At 46.4% G+C, this 23,556-nt stretch overlaps 1 protein-coding gene across 1 annotated transcript in view; it reads left to right on the top strand.

Moving 5' to 3' along the window:
* Nucleotides 1-7,050: 7,050 nt before the first annotated feature.
* ALAS2 (5'-aminolevulinate synthase 2) overlaps nt 7,051-23,556 on the top strand; it is a 56,858-nt gene continuing 40,352 nt past the window's right edge. Inside the window, exon 1 of the mRNA XM_040322856.1 lies at nt 7,051-7,130. The gene's annotated coding sequence lies outside the window, so the exon portion shown is untranslated. The remainder of the gene's footprint in view (nt 7,131-23,556) is intronic.

Below are 23,556 nucleotides of genomic sequence, written 5' to 3'. Positions count from 1 at the left end.
AAAAAATCGCAATAAGCGTTTATTGATTGGTTTGTGCAAAAGTTAAAGCGTTTACAAAATAGGGCATAGTTTTATGGCATTTTCATTAATTATTTTTTTTACTAGTAATGGCGGTGATCAGCGATTTTTTTCATCACTGCGACATTATGGCGGACACATCGGACACTATTTTGGGATCATTGTCATTTTTACAACGAACAGTGCTATAAAAATTCACTGATTACTCTAAAAATTACACTGGCAGTGAGGGGGTTAACCAGGAGGGCGCGCTGTAGGAGTAAAGTGCGCCCTAAGGGAGTGTTCTTACTGTGGGGGGGCGTGGCTGTGCGTGTGACGTCACTGATCGTCGTTCCCTAACACAGGGAACAGACGATCAGTGACAGCCACACTAGGAAGCACTGGAAGAGGTTTGTTTACACTTACCTCTTCCCGTTCTTCAGCTCTAAGACCCGATCACGGGACACCGGCGGCGATCAGGTCCGCTGTTCCCGCGGGGAGGGTCACTGAGAAGAGGACCGGGTCGCGAGCACGCCGCCGGCGGCATGCTGCGGGACCCATGGCTGGGCTCTTAAAGGGAACGTACATGTACGCCCTTGTGCCCAGCTGTGCCATTTTGTCGATGTATATCGCCGTGCGGCGGTCCTCAAGTGATTAATGGGCCTATAAAATGCTCCTACAAATATTTTACTATTTGTTGCCCTCCTATGGAGTTCCAGCTATACTGACTCTACACTATCACAGTTCTACGATAGGTACTGGGTCTAAGTCCAGAGCTCTTGATGGCGGAGATGGGTTTTGCTGTGTGTTAGTACTAGATCGCGGTACTCAGTGTCGCCCCACTAGGAGGCGTTGGGCCCAGTAGGTGCACTCTGGCCGGAGCGCTTCTTCCTTCTTGTGCGGGGGGCTCAAAATCCTCCGTAGCCCTGGGACTTTGGAAACATGGGTTCAAATAAGTGGTCGATGGTCCCATCGTCCGATAAAGACTCCAGATCGGAGGAGTTACACTCCTCCACAGGCGGGTAGTGACACGCCTTGGATGGGTCTCTAGGCCAGTCCGGTAAACAGCGGGCAGGCAGGTCTCGACTGCGGGAGACCTGTGCGGGGCCCTCTTTAACAGCAGCATGCCACACAGAGACCACATTAGCTGTGGTGGCCTCCAGTAAGGCTTCGGCCTGCGTGCTGGTCACGCTAACCGCGTGACCAGTCGCTTACCTCCGGGGAGCGGGATGGCGAGGTAGCGGAAAGCGGAAAGCAAAGTCAGAGTAGACGAGACAGCGAAGAACTCAGCATCAATAGCCTCCGACTCAACGATCTTCACAGACGGGGAGGGTTCCGGCCATGGGGTCTCCTCCTCCGTGGACACAGTCCCAGAGGTCCAGTCCACCCGGTACTCCCGAGGAGCTTCAGTGGGTGGCAGGACCTGGAAAAGGTAGACCCGGCACTTGTGGCACCGGGCGAAAGGCAAAATACGTACGGCCAGCTCCGTACAGCGAGGGCAGGATAGTCCTAAGGCCTCCAATCCTCTGCTGGAGTACAGGAAAAACTTTCCATCCATCTTCATCCGGATCCCCGTGTCAGTGAGGGGTACTCCGGCAATAGCAGACATGGTGGAGACTCCTGGGACAGTCATCGGGAGTCTCAATCGCTGGGAAACTACGAACGGCAACGAGGGAGCGGACATCTCACACGTGGTCTCTCTCTCTCTCGTAGGCGGGTAGCAATTGCTGGTTTGGCGCAAAACTTCGCCCCACGTCTCACGCAGGGGTGGGTGACTCCACCCACTTGAAAGACTTGTCTGGACACGTTGCAGGCACGCACTCCGCTGCACGTATGCCCAGACTTTGGCTACCTGAGGTTAACTCCTTCTTCACCACACAGTTCGACATACGACAACTCCTTACTCTCAATAATAAAATAACTCACAGTTCCGTTGCCAGAGGTAACAGCCGAATCCCGGACGAGCCCCCACGTGTAGCGCTACCCCCTCAGGAGCCGCTGGTTAGATTGGGACGGCATAATTGTGTTACCTCTGTGATGTGTCTAGGGGTGATGACGATGATGAGAGCAATGACGAAATGTCCAGACAATTGGTTGACATTTTCTGTGCCTTTATTTTGGGCCCAACATGACCAACAGTCAACATGAGGTAGAAAGAGAAAGGTTGGTGAAAAGGAGAAAACTTTGCAGATTCAGGCTATGGATAAAAGAAGCAGTCCTGCCTCCAATGATTATTCTTGCTTCGTCGCCACTCCACCCGGATTGGGTATAGTGCCCCTGGACAGGTCCCTCTCACAGGGCTGGCAGCCAGGGTGTCACTCGGAACCACTGAGAAGGAACAAGTCTCTGCCACTGACTTGGCTCTAATAGAATTAATATTAGTAAACAGCCTCTGCCACCGGCCCAGTACTCAGGAACATGAATAGTAGAGCGAATCCTTTCAGTCAATAATTTTCCTGAATCTCCCTCAGGTAGATTTCCTATATTTGGGGCCACCGACTGACAGTTTTCGGTCACCCAGATCCCCGATGGTTCTGTCTGAGTCCTATTGGATCACCTGCCTCCGGGCTCACCTCAGACCGACTCCCCACCGAACAGCACAACTCGCTTGTGATCTTCTTAATAAGAGATGGGGGACCCAGTAAGTCACTGGGGCCCCTTTGCAGCATCAGTTGCTCTGGGCCATGAGGACCCAGAGTCAGGAACTCCGCGTAGCACGTGCGCCCCGGCCTGGTAGGCCATATCGCCGGGGCCCGTGATGTGCGCACACCCTAAAGGTGGGTGCCGCACCTGGAACCAGGAACCCGCGAAGACCCCACAAAATGGCGTCCGCCACAGAAATACCCTCCCCCAGCATGCCCCGCGAGGGAAACACTCCTCTGATTGGCTGCTGGAGAAAAGGCGCCTCCGCCCTGGACCCCTCTGGCGCCACCTGCCATCCAGATATGGAACTACATCTCTGGAGCACAGAATGACCCACAGGACAATCCAGGGCTGGCAACAGCCAAATTTAAACAAATCAACATGGATGAGAGCAAGTAACTCTCTCATCCCACTAAATTTGACATAGCACCTGTACTGAAAAGTACACAGGCGCTACACAAGTAACGTAGTTAACGAGCATTTGGCAATATGAGCACTGTATTTTTAAAAATCCTGACTTGGTTTGCAAATGTTGTCCCGCAAAATGAGCAGGATTCAAGCCACATCGGTGTGTAGTACCGCATTTGGCCTGAGGTGGGGGGGGCTCCGGAGCCAATCAGAGCTGCTAGGAGCCGAACGGAAATGCACGGAAAACCGCAGAAATACTCCGTTCCCGAGTCTTTCCGAATCGTTTCCGAGGCTCTCCGGCGCCCCCCTCCACCTCTGTCCACATGCGGTATTGCATGCCATAGAAGTCAATGTGGAACAAATTATTTTCGTTTCCATTGACTTTAATGGGGAAACTCGCTTTGATATATGAGTACTTTGGATTACGAGCATTCTCCTGGAACGGATTTTGCTCGCAATCCGAGGTTCCACTTGTGTGTATATATATATACATATATATAAATATATATATTTTTTTGTATTAAAATGTATTAAAGTACAAAAGAATAAAAAAAACGTATGAAAGTGTATTGTGACCATTTTATTCTCCAGGGCCTCTGTTTTATATATATATATATATATATATATATATATATATATATAATGGGGCAGATCCACAAACGAATTACGCCGGCGTATCTATGGATACGCTGCGTAATTTCAAAGTTCCCCCGTCGTATCTTTGTTTTGTATACACAAAACAAGATACGACTGAATGAGGGATCGATCCGAGGTGGCCTTTCCGTCGAATTCCGCGTCGAGTATGCAAATTAGCTAGATACGGCGATCCACGAACGTACGTCCGGCCGGCGCATTTTTTTTTACGTAGTTTCCGTAAGGCTTTTTTCGGCGTATAGTTACCCCTGCTATATGAGGCGTATCCTATGTTAAGTATGGTCGTCGTTCCCGCGTCGAATTTTGAAAATGTTACGTCGTTTGCGTAAGTCGTTCGCGAATAGGGCTTTGCGTAGAATGACGCCACCGTCGTAAGCATTGGCTTGTTCCGGTTTAATTTCGAGCATGCGCACTGGGATACCCCCACGGACGGCGCATGCGCAGTTGAAAAAAAACGTAATTTACGTCGGGTCAAGACGTATTTACATAAAACACGCCACTATCACATACATTTGAATTGCGCGCCCTTACGCCGCCTAAGTTACGCTACGCCGCCGTAACTTACGGCGGAAATCCTTTCAGGATACAAAAAAAAAAGCTGTAAGTTACGGCGGCGTAGCGCATCAGAGATACGCTACGCCGGACCGAGGAATGCGCCGCGCTACGTGGATCTGCCACATAATGTTTGGGGGTTCTAAGTAACTTTCTAGAAAAAAAAAAAAGTAAAAATTTTATTTTTTTGTAAAATAACAAACATGTTATACTTACCTCCACTGTGCAGCTCGTTTTGCACAGAGTGGCCCCGAACCCTGTCTTCTGTGGTCCCTCGGCAGCTGTCTCGGCTCCTCCTTGCAAGAGCTTTCCACCTTCATGCGAGCGATGGTGGAAAGCTTTTGCGGGCGCGCTCCCGTGATACAGCGGCGGGCATAGCCGCCGACTGTATCTCTCGGCTCCGGCACGCCGCGTCATCGGATGTGATTGACAGCAGCGCCAGCCAATGGCTGCTCTGCTATCAATCCGTCCAGCCTAGCCAATCAACGGCCAGGCTGGGAACCGAAGAGGATCACGGGGACGCGCGCGGGACTTTCGAGGGGTCAGGTAAGTAAAACGGGGGTTCTGGGGGGACCGGTATCATCGGATGTTTTTTCACCTTAATGCATGGGATGAAAAAACATTTACCTTTACAACCCCTTTAATAGAAAAATAGGAAACCTCCATATACTGAGCCCTATAGCTACAGTTGATCCAGAGGAAGGCAATTATTTAGAATTGCTCATTATAATAATGTGCTATAATAAGATACATATTCAAATAAAAGAGATAGCAATGGTCTTGTCTCCAAGTTTTGCAGCGCGGTACTGTCAGAGGCGTTGCTAGGGGGGTGCGGTCCGCACCGGGTGACACCCGCTAGAGGGGTGACACCATCCCGTTTTTTTTTTTTTAGCTGACATGCCCAGCCTGCCCTGGGCAATCCCAGCCTGCCCTGTACCACCCCAGCCTGCCCTGTACCACCCCAGCCTGCCCTGTATCACCCAGCCTGCCCTGTACCACCCCAGCCTGCCCTGTACCACCCCAGCCTGCTCTGTGCCACCCCAGCCTGCCCTGTATCACCCAGCCTGCCCTGTACCACCCCAGCCTGCCCTGTACCCCCCCCCCCCCAAACAGCCCTGTACCACGCCAGCCTGCCCTGTACCACCCCAAACTTTCCCATGCCACCCCAACTTGCCCTGTGCCACCCTAACTTGCCCTATACCACCCCAATCTGCCCTATGCCACCATAACTTGCCCTATACCACCCCAACCTGCCCAATGCCACCCTAACTTGCCCTGTACCAACCCAACCTTTCCCATGCCATCCCAACTTGCCCTATGCCACCCTAACTTGCACTATACCACCCCAACCTGCCCTATGCAACCCTAACTTGCCCTATACCACCCCAAACTACCCTATATCACCCCAACATGCCACCTTGACCTGTCCTATACAACCCCACTACACCAACCTGCCACTATACCACTCTATACTACCCTAACCTGCCACTATACTGCCCTATACTATCATTTACAGGGGCTGGTTTGGGGTGCGCCCCGTGCCCGTGCGCTGCCTGCTTGGTGCTGGGCAGCCTAGACAGAGGGGGGGTGACACCATGTTTTACCGTGACACCAACCCTAGTGACGCCACTGGGTACGGTTCTAATGCTGCAGTTAGGAATATAAACGATTTTCCCATAGCTCGCTATGTAACCACAGACACATTACCGGAGGATTCGACCCTTTTATAGGGTTTAAAAATCTTATCAATCAAAAAGTCACTTTTACATTATTCTGCAAAAAATGAATACACACCGTGGGGCATATTCTTAAAGATCTGAGGCGGCGGAACGTATGTCCTTTACGTTACGCCGCCGCAAGTTTAAGTGGCAAGTGCCTGATTCCCAAACCACTTACCTGTAAACTTGCGGCGGCGGCGTCGCGTAAAGTCCACCCGCGCAATCCCTCCTAATTCAAATGATCCTGGTAGGGGGCGTGGATCATTTAAATTAGGCGCGCTCCCGCGCCGATCGTAATGCGCATGCTCCGTCGGGTAAATTACCCGACGTGCATTGCGCTAAATGACGTCTCACGGACGTCATTTGTTTTGACTGTAACGTAAATGGCGTCCAGCGCCATTCACGGACGACTTACGCAAACGACGTTAAATTTTCAAATTTCGACGCGGGATCGACGGCCACACTTAACATTGAGTACGCCACCTAGGGGGCATGTTTATCTTTAAGCCGCGTATCGCTTACGGAAACGACGTTAAAACACTACGGCGGGCAAGCGTACGTTAGAGAATCGGCGTGACTAGTCATTTGCATATTCTATGCTGACCGCCACCTAGCGGTCAGCGTAAATATTGCAGCCTAAGATACAACGGCGCAGGCCGTCGTATCTTAGGCATGTTTGAGTGTATCTCAGTTTGAGAATACACTTAAACATAGGATCGGACTTACGTCGGCGTATCTGCTGATACGCCGGCGTAAATTATTTGAGAATATGGCCCCTTGTGAAGTGCACATTGCTGTTTTTCCAATTTTACCTAATCAGCAGCTCGCTGCCACAAAACATTCAAACATACAAAAAAATTCTGAGGGTGGATCTATCCTTTAAAGAACATTTTTCTTTATCTTTCGTCCAAATTTCACCCACCCATAACAATGACGCCATCGTTTTTTTTTTTTAAAGGTTAACCCTTCCATTGCTACTCTGTTTACAAGAGCTGATGTCTTATCTGAGCTTCCACTTTCCCCCCCCCCCCTTCTTTTAAAAGTTGTGAAACTCAATGGGCCAATCACAAGTGTCTGTGGGAGGGGCCAAGTCACTCCTCCACCGACTGCCCCGCTGATGTTCATCACTTGATGTTCGTCCTCAGTGCAGGGCAACAGGTAAGGAAATTTACTGACTTTCTATACAAATCGGTGAACATTTCATCCGAGATTTTACAGACTGTGCACTAGGCATGCATGACATAGGACAAGGTTTCAAAATATTTTATTTCCTCTTTATCTTTACAAGTTGTATGTTGTAATCCGGCATTTGTAACAGAGATGTTTAGAATTTTTTTATGTTACGATATGTGAAGAATAACAGACATATACAGAGTTGGGGCTCTAAGGCTGACCATACATTATACAATCTGATTGTACAATCGCTGTATAATTAGAGTTACCCAAACTATGTAAGCTAATTATTCATTATCATTTTTTTTATTTTTTTTTTCATTAAAAAAGCAGCAATATGGTCCTTCCTAAAGCTCACTATGGGCCATATTCTTAAACAAGTTACGTAGGCGTATCAGCAGATACACCTACGTAAGTTCGTTTCCTATGTTTAAGTGTATTCTCAAACTGAGATACACTTAAACATGCCTAAGATACGACGGCTTGCGCCGTTGTATCCTAGGCTGCAATATTTACGCTGACCGCTAGGTGGCGGTCAGCGTTGAATATGCAAATGACTAGTCACGCCGATTCTCTAACGTACGCTTGCCCGCCGTAGTGTTTTTTTTTTTGCCCGCCGTAGTGTTTTAACGTCGTTTCCGTAAGCGATACGCGGCGTAAAGATAAAGATGCCCCCTAGGTGGCGTACTCAATGTTAAGTGTGGCCGTCGATCCCCCGTCGAAATTTCAAAATTTAACGTCGTTTGCGTAAGTCGTCCGTGAATGGCCGCTGGACGCCATTTACGTTACAGTCAAAACAAATGACGTCCGTGAGACGTCATTTAGCGCAATGCACGTCGGGTAATTTACCCGACGGAGCATGCGCATTACGATCGGCGCGGGAGCGCGCCTAATTTAAATGATCCACGCCCCCTGCCAGGATCATTTGAATTAGGATGGCTTACGCGGGTGGACTTTACGCGACGCCGCCGCAAGTTTACAGGTAAGTGGTTTGTGAATCAGGCACTTGCCACTTAAACTTGCGGCGGAGTAACGTAAAGTACATACGTTCCGCCGCCTTAGATGTATAAGAATATGGCCCTATTGATTTCGATCAAAAGGATGTAGTACAAGGGCCTGCTTGATTGGGTACAAAGGGCCAGATTCACAAAAGGGATACTCCGTCGTATCTCTGTTTCTATCTATACGACTCATTCATAGAATCAGTTACGCATAGATATCCCTAAGATCCGACAGGTGTAATAGTTTTACACTGTCGGATCTTAGGATGCAGTACCGCGGCCGCCGCTGGGGGGAGTTTGCGTCGTAAACCAGCGATAGCGGGTATGCAAATTAGCTCTTACGGCGATCCACGAAACTTTTTCCCGTCGTTACGTCGCAAAGATAGGGCACCTTTTACAAAGTGTAAAATTAGTACACCATGTAAAAGTATACCCGTCTTTCGCGCGTCACTTTTGAATTTTTTTAAACATTTTTTTTTTTCCCGGCGCAAGTCTTTTTTTCACGTCGCGATTCACAAAACGTCGGCGCGTCGTAATTTCGCGCAAAGCACGTCGGGAAATTTGCGTCGGGAGCATGCGCAGTACGTCCGGCGCGGGAGCGCGCCTAATTTAAATGGTACCCGCCCCATTTGAATTGGCCCGCCTTGCGCCGGACCGATTTAGGATACAACGCCGCAAATTTCCAGGTAAGTGCTTTGTGGATCGGGCACTTAGCCAGAAAATTTGCGGCGGTGTAACCTAAATCGGTTAAGTTACGTTGCGCCCGGGCTACGTGAATCTGGCCCAAATTGACTGGATAGTTTAGGTAGATCCAAAAAAAAAAGTTGGTTGTACAGAGACAGAGTTGTACGGTCAGATCGCAACGCGTAAGGGGAGCCAAAATAATTTGCATGTTTATGCTGGTATATAAAGTCCCCTTTTTTTGTGTTATGGGAAATACATGTGAATGTGGCCCTGTGATCGATGACAGGCGAGAGGTTGACTGATCGATAGGAAACGTTATCAGAGTGAATAATTTCGGCAGCATCAGTCTAACGCCCGTCATTAAATCTGGGAAACAAGAGCCGTTATATTATGGGATCGCTCTGAACATTCATCTACCTCCGACACTTTTTCTGCACCTTTTATGAGAACGTTGATCCAGTCTCGTCTCCCCGAAGGAGCTTACAATCTAATAACCCCACTGCAGGCATACCGAGGAGTAGGGGCTGGAAGCCAAATAAACTAGTTTTATGGATATGGGAACCCTACATAATGGCCACAATGGGTCAGATCCACGAAGAAGTTACGACGGCGTATCTATTGATACGCCGCGTAACTTCTATTTTGCTCCGGCGTATCTTTGTTTTGTATCCACAAAACAAGATACGCCTGAAGCTGGGCTAGATCCGATGGCGTACGTCTTAGTACGCCGTCACATCTAAGGTGCATATTTACGCTGGCCGCTAGGTGGCGCTTCCGTCGATTTCCGCGTTGAGTATGCAAATTAGCTAGATACGCCAATCCACAAACGTACGTCCGGCCGGCGCATTTTATTACGTAGTTTCCGTAAGGCTTTTTCCGGCGTAAAGTTACCCCTGCTCTATGAGGCGTATCCTATGTTAAGTATGGACGTCGGGCCAGCGTCGAATTTTGAAAATTTTACGCCGTTTGCGTAAGTCGTTTGCGAATAGGGCTTTGCGTAGAATTACGTTCACGTCGAAAGCATTGGCTTGTTGCGGGTTAATTTGGAGCATGCGCACTGGGATACCCCCACGGACGGTGCATGCGCCGTTCAGAAAAAACGTCATTTACGTCGGGTCAAGACGTATTGACATAAAACACGCCCCCATCTCATCCATTTGAATTGCGCGCCCTTACGCCGACACAGATACACTACGCCGCCGTAACTTACGGCGCAAATTCTTTGAGGATACGGAAAATACGCTATAAGTTTACGGCGGCGTAGTGTATCTGAGATACGCTACGCCAGACGGAACAATGTGCCGCGCTATGTGGATCTGGCCCAATGGGTGTACTTCCATTATTATATAATATAATTTAATATCACATTTAATAAATTATAATAGAATATAATATCACATTTATAAAATGTATTTTATTATATTATATGTTATATTTTATTATATGTGATATTATATTTTATATTATATTATATGAGAGGTTATCTTATAACGTAACATCACATATAAGATAATTTCAAATATAATATCACATAAAATAGAATATCTAATATGATATAATACAATATCACATATAATAAAACATAACATATAATATAATAAAATATCACATGTTATTATATGCTTTATTATATTTCATAATATATTATACATTTATGTGATGTTATACTATATGTGATACTATATTATATTTTATTTGCTATTATATTTTATGTGATATTCTATTATATGTGATGTTACATTATATTTAATTATATGTAACATTATTTTATATTACATATATTATATATGTTATAATATAATATAACATCAAATAAATAAATTATAATATCACATATAGTAAAATGTTATATATAACATCACATCAAATATAACATTACCTATAATAAAGTATATTATAACATGTGATATTGTATTATATGTTATATGTTGTCTTCTATTTAATATGGGATATTATAAATTATATTTGATAATATATTATATGTGATGTTATTTTATAATATAACCTCACATAGAATAGAATATATAATATAAATATCACATAGAATAAAATAGAACATATAACATCATTTTTTTTTTTTTTTTTTTTTTTTTTTTTTATTTTTTTTATTTTTTTCCGCCTCAGAGAACTATCAGGATACTCAATCAATTTGCGTTCAATTCGCAGTCTCCTTAGTTCGCATCATGGTTGGAAATTTTTTTTTTTTTTTTTTTTTTGTAATTGCAAAAGTGCTTTTTTAAATATATGTCAATAAATATACAAAAGGAGAGAAAGGAAAAAATACTTAAATACATAAATAGATACATTAGTTTCCCCTAGCCGAACAAACCCTCATCCCACCCTCAAGCCACCCCCAACCCTTATCCCCACCCTCCCACCCTCCCCTATCTCCGGAATTCTGTCTCCTATTGAATCACTCTTTGCCCGTTAACCTTCCTACACTATATCATCCTATCTATATACCTTGGTGCAAGTTTAAAATTAGCCCAATCCTGCCATTTTCGTTTAAATCCGCCTTCTCCTTCCTCTCCCATGTACCTGAGCTGTTCAGCATAATATATATCATTAATTCTGCAAAACCAGCTCTTCTCTGTCGGGCTCATAGGGTCCTTCCATTGTTTGGGGATCAGACTCTTTGCTGCATCTAGTACATGGGGAAGTAAGGTTCTCATGTACTGTTTAGTTGACATTTCTGTCCCATGAAACAAGCAGACCCATGGATCAGGAGGTATTTTAATTCCGGTTATCTCCTCAATTACTAATAATACATTATTCCAGTATGTTTTAATTTTTGGGCAGGTCCACCATATATGTGACATAGTGCCCACTTCAAGACAGCCCCTCCAACAATATTTGGAGGTGTCGTCTTGATAACGGTGTGCTATGGCCGGGGTTATATACCATCGTGCTAAACACTTAAAGTTCATTTCGATCAATGCACAATTAAATGAAGTCGTATGCGTCTTTTTTAATATTTTCCTGACCTCTGTCTCGGTTTTACCCGTTCCCAATTCCTCTTCCCATTTATTAATATAAGGAGGGAAACCGGGGTCTTTCAATCCCATCAATATTTTATAAATTGCGGAGATCGCGCCCCATAACATCATTTAATATAAAAGAAATACCTTTTATAAATGTGATATGATATATCATATTATATAAGATTATATTAAAATATATCAATCAATTGTATGTACTATTGTACATTCTATGTCGGCCTGCATGGCCCTGTTCCTGTTTACAAATAAAAAAATAATAATAATATATCAATCACAAATATCAAATAAAATATAATATAGTATAATATAATATACAGTAATAACACAAGTAATAATATATCACATATAATCTAAATAAAACAATGTAACATATATAAAAAGAAAAAAAAAATCAGTAGGGAGAATTGGAATCCTTTGTAAGGCTCCATTCACATCTATGCGACAAAACGCCCGACGCCGGACGCTTCTGCCGCTAGAGGGGAGAATTCCCATTGCTGTCTATGGAGATGGTTCACATCTCATAGACGCCGAACGCCTGTCGCCTGAAAAAAAGTCCCGGACCCTTTTTTTCAGGCGACATTGGCGTTCGCCCATTGACAGCAATGGGAAGAATCTTAAAAAAAAAAAAAAAAAAAAGATACACACTCGCGGCAAAATACGCCGCGTACGCCGTACGCCGCTGTCGCATTGATGTGAATGCAGCCTTAGGGCCACAGCAGGTGTGCTGACCTTGTGGCATATAAGGAGTTGGCAGGCAACCCTACAGCACCTACCAAAACTGGAATATTAGTTTTGGGTGGACAGACCCTTTAAATGCCTTGCTCGTTAGTTACCCCGGTTACAGTCTGTACTGTGCGTATTCTGCCCCTTGCTTGTTTTTCTGGTAGTCAGCAGGTTTTCCTGAAAGTTCTACCAGAAGCTCTTTCTTATCAGTATATTTGCTACATAAGAAGAAAAAAAGCTGCTTTCCTAAGCAAGCCCAGTCCTGCCCAGATACAGATGACGTAGTGCATGTTTACTAGTTCTGTAGCATTAAGGCTAAAATAACGAGGATGGTCACTTTTATATCATAGTAGTAATGCCATATCAAAAACGCAATCTATATTTGGGGCGATGGAATTCCATGGAGCAGGTAGCCGAGACTCTACAGCAGGGGTCTCAAACTGGCGGCCCTCCAGCTGTTGTTAAACTACAAGTCCCATGAGGCATTGTAAGGCTGACGGCAGAGGCATGATGGGACTTGTAGTTTTGTAACAGCTGGGGGGGCCACCAGTTTGAGACCCCCTGCGTCTACAGTATAAGAAGAATCTTGGGTTAAAGTATTGAGTTCCATTTTCACCGGGAACCAAAGAACATGACGTAGTGAGAGATACTGGACCATTAAATTGTATTTCCAGGCAAAACCTTTTTTTTTTTTACATTTTGGACAGAGCGGGGGAAGGGTTAAACCCTTGGCCGGGTTTTTATCGCTATGTCCCCGCTTTCGTAAGATACTATTAGCTGGATTCAGGTATCCGTGCCTAACGTTAGGCAGGCGTAGCATATCTCATATACGCTACGCCGCCGTAAGTTAGAGAGGCAAGTGCTGTATTCACAAAGCACTTGCGTCCTAAGTTAAGGCGGCGTAGCGTAAATGTGCCGGCCTAAGCGCGCCTAATTCAAATTGTGAAGAGGTGGGCGTGTTTTATGCTAATGAACCGTGACCCGACGTGATTGACGTTTTTAACGAACGGCGCATGCGCCATCCGTGGACGTATCCCAGTGCGCATGCTCCAAATTACGCCGCAAAGACTTATTGATCTCGACGTGAACGTAAATTACGCCCAGCCCCATTCACGGACGACTTACACAAACGACGTAAAAATTTAAAAATTTGATGCGGTTCCGACGTCCATACTTAACATTGGCTGCGCCATCTTTTTGGTGGAATATCTTTAGGCCTGAAAACGCCTTACGTAAACGGCGTATCTTTACTGCGACGGGCAAGCGTACGTGAATAGGCGTATCTCGCTGATTTACGCATTCTAGGCGTAAATCAGCGTACACGCCCCTAGCGGCCGGCCTAAATAGACAGCTAAGATACGACGCGCCGGCGGTCGTATCTTAGCTAGATTTAAGTGTATCTCAATTTGAGAATACACTTAAATTTACGACGGCGCAGATTCAGAGCGTAACTCTCGGCGTAACTCTCTCTGAATCTGGCTATATATATATATATATATATATATATATATATATATATATATTACTCATATATAAAAAAAACATATATAAATACCATATTTATCGGCATATAACACGCACCTTCATTTTAAGTTTCAGGAAGAAAACAAACATTTTAAATAAAGAACTTTGAAGCAAAAAAAGGGTCAGTGCCCATCAATGCAGCCTGATCAATGCCCATCTCAGGGAGGGGGGCGGGATGAGTGCCGTCAGATTACATACAGCGACAATCTCTTGTTTACTCGGCGTCCTTTTTAATACAAAGTCCCGCCTCCTGGACCGGCTTCTAAAAAAATGGCCGCTGGGGGCGTTCTCGCTGATTTACGGCGAGAATATGTAAATCAGCTGCCAATTCACGAACGTACGCGGGCCCGACGCAGTGTTTTTACGACGTTTACGTAAAGGTTTTCCCGGCGCATAGTTACCCCTGCTTCTATGAGGCGCAGCCAATGTTAAGTATGGCCGTTTTTTTTACGTCGTTTGCGTACGTCGATTCACAAAACCGATGGACACAAGTTACGCTCACGCCAAAACCAATGACGTCCTAGCGAAAATTGCACGCCGGGAAAATTTGCGGACGGCGCATGCGCAGTTAAATCGGCGCAGGGACGCGCCTGATTTAAATGCTACACTCCCCCTAGCCACGGAATTTGAATTCCGCCGGGGGATTTAAGATACGCCGCCGCAAGTTTGGAGGTAAGTGTTTTGTGAATTACCCACTTGACTCTAAAACTTGCGGCGGCGGATCTTAAATCAGATAGATTACGCGGATCTAAAGATCCGCTGATCTATCGGAATCTGGCCCACAATTTGCAACCGATTTGCACGGTGAAAAAGTGCGTGTTATACGCCAATTATTATTTCATTATTACAGTATGTAGTTTCTATATTGTATTTGATTTCTTCGCTCCCTATGTGCTTTTACAATGCTACAAGCCGGTGTTATACCTGAATGAGGTCCAGTGTTTGTCCTCTGATCCTTGTAATATATCGGACAGTTACGTCATTCTTACTGCTCACCACCAACAACTGGAACTTGAGTTCCTCTTGAGCAAGGAGTGTATTCATCTGTGAATAACAGAGCTCAGGCTATGCTCGGCCAATCACGTCCAGTGTAGAAAATGACCAGGTAAGGACTTTATATAAATTGAGCAATGTAGAAGAAATGCCCTATAAGAATAAAATACAATGCAGGGCTAGAAATGACAGCAAAAAAAAAATGTTTATTTGCTGGTATGGTGGGACCTTACTTCCAGTGCGTAATGTCACTTTCAAGAAAATTCCTCTCATTTCCTGTTGTGTCTACAGAACAGGAAGTGAAGGGAAATTTCCCTTATTGGGACAGAACTGGACAAAGAAGCATTTTAACCACTTAAAGCGGGAGTTCACCCGAAAAATGTTTTTTGAACATTAGATTGAGGCTCATTTTGTCAAGGGGAATCGGGTGTTTTTTTTAAAACGAAGCAGTACTTACCGTTTTAGAGAGCGATCTTCTCCGCCGCTTCCGGGTATGGTCTTCGGGACTGGGCGTTCCTATTTGATTGACAGGCTTCCGACGGTCGCATACATCGTGTCACGAGTAGCCGAAAGAAGCCGAACGTCGGTGCTGCTCTATACAGCGCCTGCGCACCGACGTTCGGTTTCTATCGGAAAATCGTGACGCGATAGATGCGACCGTCGGAAGACTGTCAATCAAATAGGAACGCCCAGTCCCGCAGCCCATACCCGGAAGGGGCAGAGAAGATCGCTCTCTAAAACGGTAAGTACGGCTTTGTTTTTAAAAAAACTACCCGATTCCCCTTCACAAAATGAGCCTCAATCTAAGGTTAAAAATTTACATTTCCGGGTGAACCTCCACTTTAAGGGCCTTGGCTGTTTTTCAGATTTGGTGTTTACAAGATTAAAAAAGTTTTTTTTTGCTAGAAAATTACTTTAAACCCCCAAACATTATATATATTTTTTTCTAACACCCTAGAGAATAAAATGGCGGTCATTGCAATACTTTTTGTCACACAAGATTTGCGCAGCGTCCTTACAAGCGCACTTTTTTTGGAAAAAAATCACCTTTTTTGAATTAAAAAATAAGACAACAGTAAAGTTGACCCAATTTTTTTTTTATATTGTGAAAGATACTGTTACGCCGAGTAAAATGATACCCAACATGTCACGCTTCAAAACTGCGCCCGCTCGTGGAATGGCGTCAAACTTTTAACCTTAAAAATCTCCATAGGCAACGTTTAAAAAATTCTACAGGTTGTATCTATTGAGTTACAGAGGAGGTCTAGGGCTTGAATTATTGCTCTCGCTCTAACGATCGCGGCAATACCTCACTTGTGTGGTTTGAACACTGTTTTCATATGCGGGCGCTACTCATGTATGCGTTCGCTTCTGCGCGCGAGCTCGTCGGGACGGGGCGCTTTAAAAAAAAAAAATGTTGTTTTCTTATTTATTTTATAAATTTTTATAAAAAAAATAAAAAATAAAATAAAATGGGTCACTTTTATTCCTATTACAAGGAATGTAAACATCCCTTGTAATAGAAAAAAGCATGACAGGTCCTCTTAAATATGAGATCTGGAGGTCAAAAAGACCTCACATCTCATATTTAGACTTAAATGCAAAAAAATAAAAACATTTTTTGTCATTTGAAAAAATGACAATTAGAAAACATTGCTTTAAGAAGCATGGGCGGAAGTGACGTTTTGACGTCTCTTCCGCCCTGCTATGCTATGGAGACGGGTGGGGGCCATCTTGCCCTCACTCGTATCCCAGCCGAGGAGAGAAAAGGACCCAATCGCCTCTGCCGACGGCTCCAGTAGGCGGCGGGAGGGGGGGGCCCTCTCCCGCCGCCGATAGCGGTGATCTCGCGGCGAATCCGCTGCAGAGACCACCGTTATCGTTTACAGGACCGCTCAAAGAAAAGATGGATATCTTGGTTGTGGCAGCAGCTGCTGCCGTTACCGAGATATCCATCTTTAAAGTACCAACGTATATGTCCCCTCTGAAGCGTCTCTTCTCCAGGGAGAATACATTTTGCGCTTGCACTGGTTCCTCGTAATTGAGGTCCTCCAGTCCCCTTATTAATTTAGTTATCATTCTCTGGACTCTCTCCAGTTCCAGCACATTCCTTTCTGAGGACTAGATCCGCATTAAGACTAATAGCCTTGATGTGGAGGGACCACCTACAGCCCACCAGAGTGGAGGAGAGAAGAGGACAGCACTGGAGCTCGCTAGAGCAAGATGTAAGGTAAGTACTAAAGTCCCTTCCTCTCCCCGCGCCCCCTTGCACCTAATAAGTATTTAGGTGGACCCACTGCAAGTCCCCCCCTCCCCGGAGCTGGGCTTTACCCTTCCCTGCTCTATCCAAGTCGAAAACAAAATGGGCTTGGCCTTGGATCTACTTTCAGTTTTGGTGAAATGTCTAAAGGCTTAGTCACATGATCATGTGATCGGCTCTTGGGTGCCATTCATAGTAGGGGAACCCGGCAATGAAGCCTGTTCTCTACTGCACATTTGTAAAGCGCGCGGAACTCTCTTATTGGCCCAGCACCAAAAAGCAGGAAGGAGGAGGGCTGAACTTCTGACGTACCTCGCCTCGGTGAGGTCCGACGGAAGTGGGGACGGGTACCTGTCCAAAATAAGTACCCCCCCCTCGAAAGGTGCCAAATGTGGCACCGGAGGTGGGAGGAGACCAATAAGCGGAGCTTCAACTTTTTCCTGACAATCACAAAAACATGATTTAGCAAGCATGCGGTGGTGCCAATAATGCTTAATGGCACCCCCATGGATCTGCCAATACCCGTGTTTTTGGGTGCTGAAACACATGGTTGCGTTTCGGTGCAGCACGATTTTGCAAGCGAATAAAGGTCTTCTTCAATGCATTTCTTACGTGTAGGGAAGTTCTTTGAAGGGAATGGGATATGCTACATGTGGAAACGCACACGCATTTTGTTGCGCCTACATGGTGTGAGTAGAGCCTTAAAGAGAAGGTCCAGCCTGGGGAAAAAAAGTAAAAGTCAACAGCTACATATGCAGCTTCTGACTTTTAATATTCGGCCACTTACCTGTGCAGGGAAACCGCAATGTCGACACCCCAGCCCATCTTCAGTTCGATTCCCGGGTGCTGCTGCCATCATTCCTGGTAAGGGAAGGTGGCAGTTCGGCTTCACAGCTGGTTCCCCACTGAGCATGTGCGAAACACACTGCGCTTTCTAATTGGCCCGGTGGCGGTTGAAGGAGGAGGGGGGCCGAACTTCTGGGAGATCGGGCCGCTGCCCCGTCTCAGAAAGTGGGGTAGGAGACCTGTCGAAAACAGGTCCCAGCCCCCCCCCCCTGAAAGGTTGCAAATGTGGCACCGGAGGGGGGGGGGGGAGGAAACCTATAAGCAGAAGTTCCACTTTTCGGTGGAACTCCACGTTAACTCCTTCCCTTCAGTACAGATGGCACAATCAAGTGGCCAGGCCTTCCGACATGCAGCTGGCATTGAGGGGAACCTGGGGCAGCATTCTATCTAGGAATGGGAACACAAAGGTAACCCTTTGGCTTTGTGGTTGGCACTTCTGCCTTGCAGCACTGGGTCCCTGGTTCATATCCAGGTCAGGATAGTATTATCTGCATGGAGTTTGCATGTTCTCCCTGTACCTGCGTGGGTTTCCTCCGGGTACTCCGGTTTCCTCTTACACTCTAAAAAACATGCTGGTAGTTTAATTGGCTCTGGTATGTGAATTTATGTATGTGAGATAGGGACCTTAGATTGTAAGCTCCTTGGGGGCAGGACTGATAGTGCTGTGTAAATTGGTGACAATATATACATTTCTAAAATTGAATCATGCCCCATGCCGTTAGTCTATTATAGCGTACCCCAACCCCCCCCCCCTCCCAGGTCCTACCAAAGCAATGATCAGCTTTCTATGGAGCTCTGCATACTGTAGTTTGTGATCTGAGCCAGGACCAGCTGGGTGTGACTCTACAATGTCCACAGATAACACCCCATGCATGCGTTATCTCTTATATACACCCTGCATCTGCTAGATAGTCCTACCTACTCAGCAAAACCAGGACGGGGCATCAGATCTGAGTGTCCTGTACAGCAATGTCCTAGAATGATGGCTCATCACTCAATGAATCATTGCTACAATTATACTGTATTTTATAAAGACCTAAAAATTTGCAATAAAATAAAAATCTGCAGTTCCATTTACATTAAAAAACTAAGTGTCTCCTTCACCAAACACCTCCACGACACCTCACCCGCTCCTAACAAACTTAAAGCGGAGTTTCAGCCTTTTGGTGTTTATTAAAAGTCAGCAGCTACAAAAAGTGTAGCTGCTGACTTTTAATAAACAGACACTTACCTGCTCCACGGTCCTGCAACGCGGCCACCCGGAGCTCTGCTCCTCTCCCCCCCTCTCTGGACGGCGCCTCCATTCATAGTGTGGGCACCCGGTCGTGACAGCTTTCGGCTTCACGGCTGGGCTTTCACTGCGCATGCGCGAGTCGCGACGCGCTCTATGAGTGGACAGGCGATCTCCTGGGACCTGTTGCGTGCCCCTGGAGATCGCCTAAAGGGAGGGCCTAAGGCGAGAAGAGAAGACGCCGAGGTGGTCCCTGGGCGGAAGGAGGACGTGGGACAGGAAGTCCCACTCCTACTGAAACCCCCACTCCCCCCAAAAAAATGACATGCCAAATGTGGCATGTAAGGGGGTGAGGAGTGCTTAAAGCGGAAGTTCCACTTTTGGAGAAGTACGGAGAAAGCTTGTTTGGTTGTACTTCTCCTGTGGATCACAGGAGTGCAGTTCGTTCTGCACTCCTGTGACCCGTTTTCAGCAGACAACGGGCTGAAGCACGCTGACGGCTGACGTCACAGTGCCGGTGGACCAGCACCTGCTGAAAGCCTGAGCCGGCCGCTCCTGCCCCCTCCACAGCCTGGTGCTGCAGAGAGTCCTGGTGGGGGTTAAGCAGAGAGCCAGTGACTGACAGTCAACAGCTCTCTGCTGAAGGAGCTGTGAGAACCGAGCGATCAGGGGTGTTCGATCACTCAGTTCTCAGTGTTCCCTAAGCACCCTGTGAGCTGAAGGGACTAACGCTGGTATCACAACATACTTAAAACCACGGCATCTGGCATCAGGTTCCCCTATACATATTCAGCTCGGGATTCCCCCGAGCACCGTTAAGAGGACCGTCCGCATTGGACTCAGTGAATTCACTGACCTGCTGCACTCTTGCCCTTAAGTCCCATACCTGGGACACCGTGTGTTTGAGGTCAGTCGGAGCCATCCCTCCCTTTCTCTCTACCCCTAGGACCCTATAATCGGCTCTGGGGACATCTAGAACCCAAAATTTGAGGGTCAATTTTCTAAACCTTTGTTTACTACAAACGAGAGAAAAAAAGCTTGTAATCATACACTCCTGTGGCCCCTGATGAAGGTCTGTTGCTCCATCAACAGACCAGAAACGCGTCGGGCAATTCTCCACTGCTCTCTACAGAGTGTTTTTTAATTTATTTTGTATGTTGTTGTCACAAGGTTTATTTTTTGTTTTTTTCTGGGTTCCACACACGGAACGTGCGTCCCAGGTGTCACTCTATTATATTCTTTATGTTTTTAATTTCTGACTGTTCCAGAAGACTCTTGTAATCCAACATCCAGAATTATTCTGTAAACAAATGTCAACCCATTTTGGTTTAACCACCTAATAAAATTTACATATCTTTACTGGAGTCTGGCCTTTAAAGTCCCATCTGGGGGTAATCGTTTTCTTTCAGTTCTCAGTGTTAGAGCTGGCGGGGGACAGATTTTCAGAGAATAGGTGCAGGAACTCCCCTTTTCCAAGTCACCCCTTCTGTCCGCCCCTACCCACCTCCGAGCACTGTTCCTTGGTTCCACCCCCTACCCACCTCCGAGCACTGTTCCTTGGTTCCACCCCCTACCCACCTCCGAGCACTGTTCCTTGATTCCAACCCCTACCCACCTCCAAGCACTGTTCCTTGGTTCCACCCCCTACCCACCTCCAAGCACTGTTCCTTGGTTCCACCCCCTACCCACCTCTGAGCACTGTTCCTTGGTTCCACCCCCTACCCACCTGTGAGCACTGTTCCTTGATTCCACCCCCTACCCACCTCCAAGCACTGTTCCTTGATTCCACCCCCTACCCACCTCCAAGCACTGTTCCTTGGTTCCACCCCCTACCCACCTCTGAGCACTGTTCCTTGGTTCCACCCCCTACTCACCTCTGAGCACTGTTCCTTGGTTCCACCCCCTACCCACCTGTGAGCACTGTTCCTTGATTCCACCCCCTACCCACCTCCAAGCACTGTTCCTTGATTCCACCCCCTACCCACCTCCAAGCACTGTTCCTTGGTTCCACCCCCTACCCACCTCTGAGCACTTTTCCTTGGTTCCACCCCCTACCCACCTGTGAGCACTGTTCCTTGATTCCACCCCCTACCCACCTCCAAGCACTGTTCCTTGATTCCACCCCTTACCCACCTCCGAGCACTGTTCCTTGATTCCACCCCCTACCCACCTCCGAGCACTTTTCCTTGATTCCACCCCCTACCCAACTCCGAGCACTGTTCCTTGATTCCACCCCCTACCCACCTCCGAGCACTGTTCCTTGGTTCCACCCCCTACCCACCTCCAAGCACTGTTCCTTGGTTTAACCACCTACCAAGACCACCCCTTTTAAAAAATACAGAAGCAAGTAAATTTGTATGAAACTTGTTATAGATAACAAAAAAAGCAGTAAAATCGATCCCCTGCAGCCAGCAACAATAGATCCTCCCCAGGAAAAAAGGACCACCCACACTGTTAGCCGTGTTTTTAAATAGCGTTTATAGGCGTTTTTATTTTTATTTATTTTTTGTAAAAATACTCCCTATAATGTAAAAACGCGACTAAGCGCTGTTTTTTTTTTTGGGCATTTTTCATTTTTACAGCTCCTGGATGCACAGGCTGTCGTTTTTTTTTTTTTTTTTTTCTACTGTTCCTAAATGCTTATGCCTCCAAAAACACCTCTGACAGTTTATGTGTATGGACACATAGGCCCAGATTCACAAAGCACTTACGCCGACGTAAGTGCCAATGTGCACCGGCGTATGTGTGCGGCAGACCCACGAACCAACATGCACCTAAAAACAGGCTACACCCCGCCGGCGTAGGGTGGGCGCACATATGGGCTGGGCGCATGTTGCTGCTCCCATTGATTAGCCATTCAAACATGCAAATGAGGGATATACGCCAATTCACGAACGTGCGTGTGCCCGGCGCATGCTACGCGAGATGCGCGTAAGTTGTACGTCCGGCGTAATGTTATTCCCCATAAATGACGTGCAACCCGGCAACAGACATGCACAGGTCTGCACCAGGGAACACAAGCCGGCGTATTGTGCGTTGGACGTATGTCTGGCTGGGCGTACGTTATGTTCATGGCGTACGCGGTGATCCGACGTAGCTTAGGCAGTTGTGCCGTGTATGTGTCCATGTCACGGCGCATGCGCAGTTCGTGACACGTACCTGTCTGGCGCTCGGCCCATCATTTGCATGGGGTCACGCCCACTTCCACCTACGCCGGCGTGCGCCTTCGAAACCTACGCCACTCTGGCGCAGCGTTGGGAGCACTGGCTTGCTGAATGCAATGCTTGCCTCTCCGCGCTACGTTGGCGTGGCGTACAGTGTTTGCTCTACGGCGGCGTAATGTGCGCCTTGCTCTCTGTAAATCTGAGCCATAGGGTAACATGGAGGGGCATTTAGAGGCAGTTAAAAAAAATGTCAGACGCCACTAACAGCAGCTGTAAAAAAGAAGCTGAGAGAAGCATGCAAGGTGTGGTAAGAAAACGCAACCAATCAGAATCCACTTTTCATTGTTTCCTTATTGCTGTAAACTGATAAACATTCAATATGATTGGTTTTGGTTGGTACATTGTACAATCTTCTTAAGTATCTCAGATCTTCCTGCAGCCCTTCATTCGTTCCCCTTTTTACTAGTGACCCCTCGTGTGTGACCACAAGCAGGATTTCCTCAACTACTACTTGTGTTTTCCCAATGAGTGAGATTACAACAAATCACTTAACTGTTACTCAAGGAAAGTCATTTACACATCGAGCAACGGCTGATTATGTCACCACTACAACCTGATCTCCGAAGGTCGCTGAGACAGATAGGAACAGGAAAATAAAACCCAAAATCAAACATTTGTTATATTGCAGCTCATCACTTCTTAGATGTAACGGCTTAACTACTTTTTTTTAATCAGGTACGGTTCACACTAGTGTGATGCCAGACATCGCATGTGATTCGCACCGCATTGCTGTGCACATCACAAGCGATGTGATTTCAACCATACAAACTGTATGGCTGAAATTGTCGGCCTTTTTTTGTTTAAAGCGCAAAAGATACAGAACCAGAGAGGTGATCAAATACCACCAAAAGAAAGTGGGGGAAAAAAAGGACGTCAATTTTATTTGGGTACACCGTCACACGACCGCGCAGTTGTCTTGCAAACAT

This window comes from Rana temporaria, chromosome 9, assembly GCF_905171775.1.
Source record: "Rana temporaria chromosome 9, aRanTem1.1, whole genome shotgun sequence".
Taxonomy (NCBI): domain Eukaryota; kingdom Metazoa; phylum Chordata; class Amphibia; order Anura; family Ranidae; genus Rana; species Rana temporaria.
The sequence above is the reverse complement of the archived record's forward strand: the minus strand, read 5'-3'. Positions and strand labels throughout refer to the sequence as shown.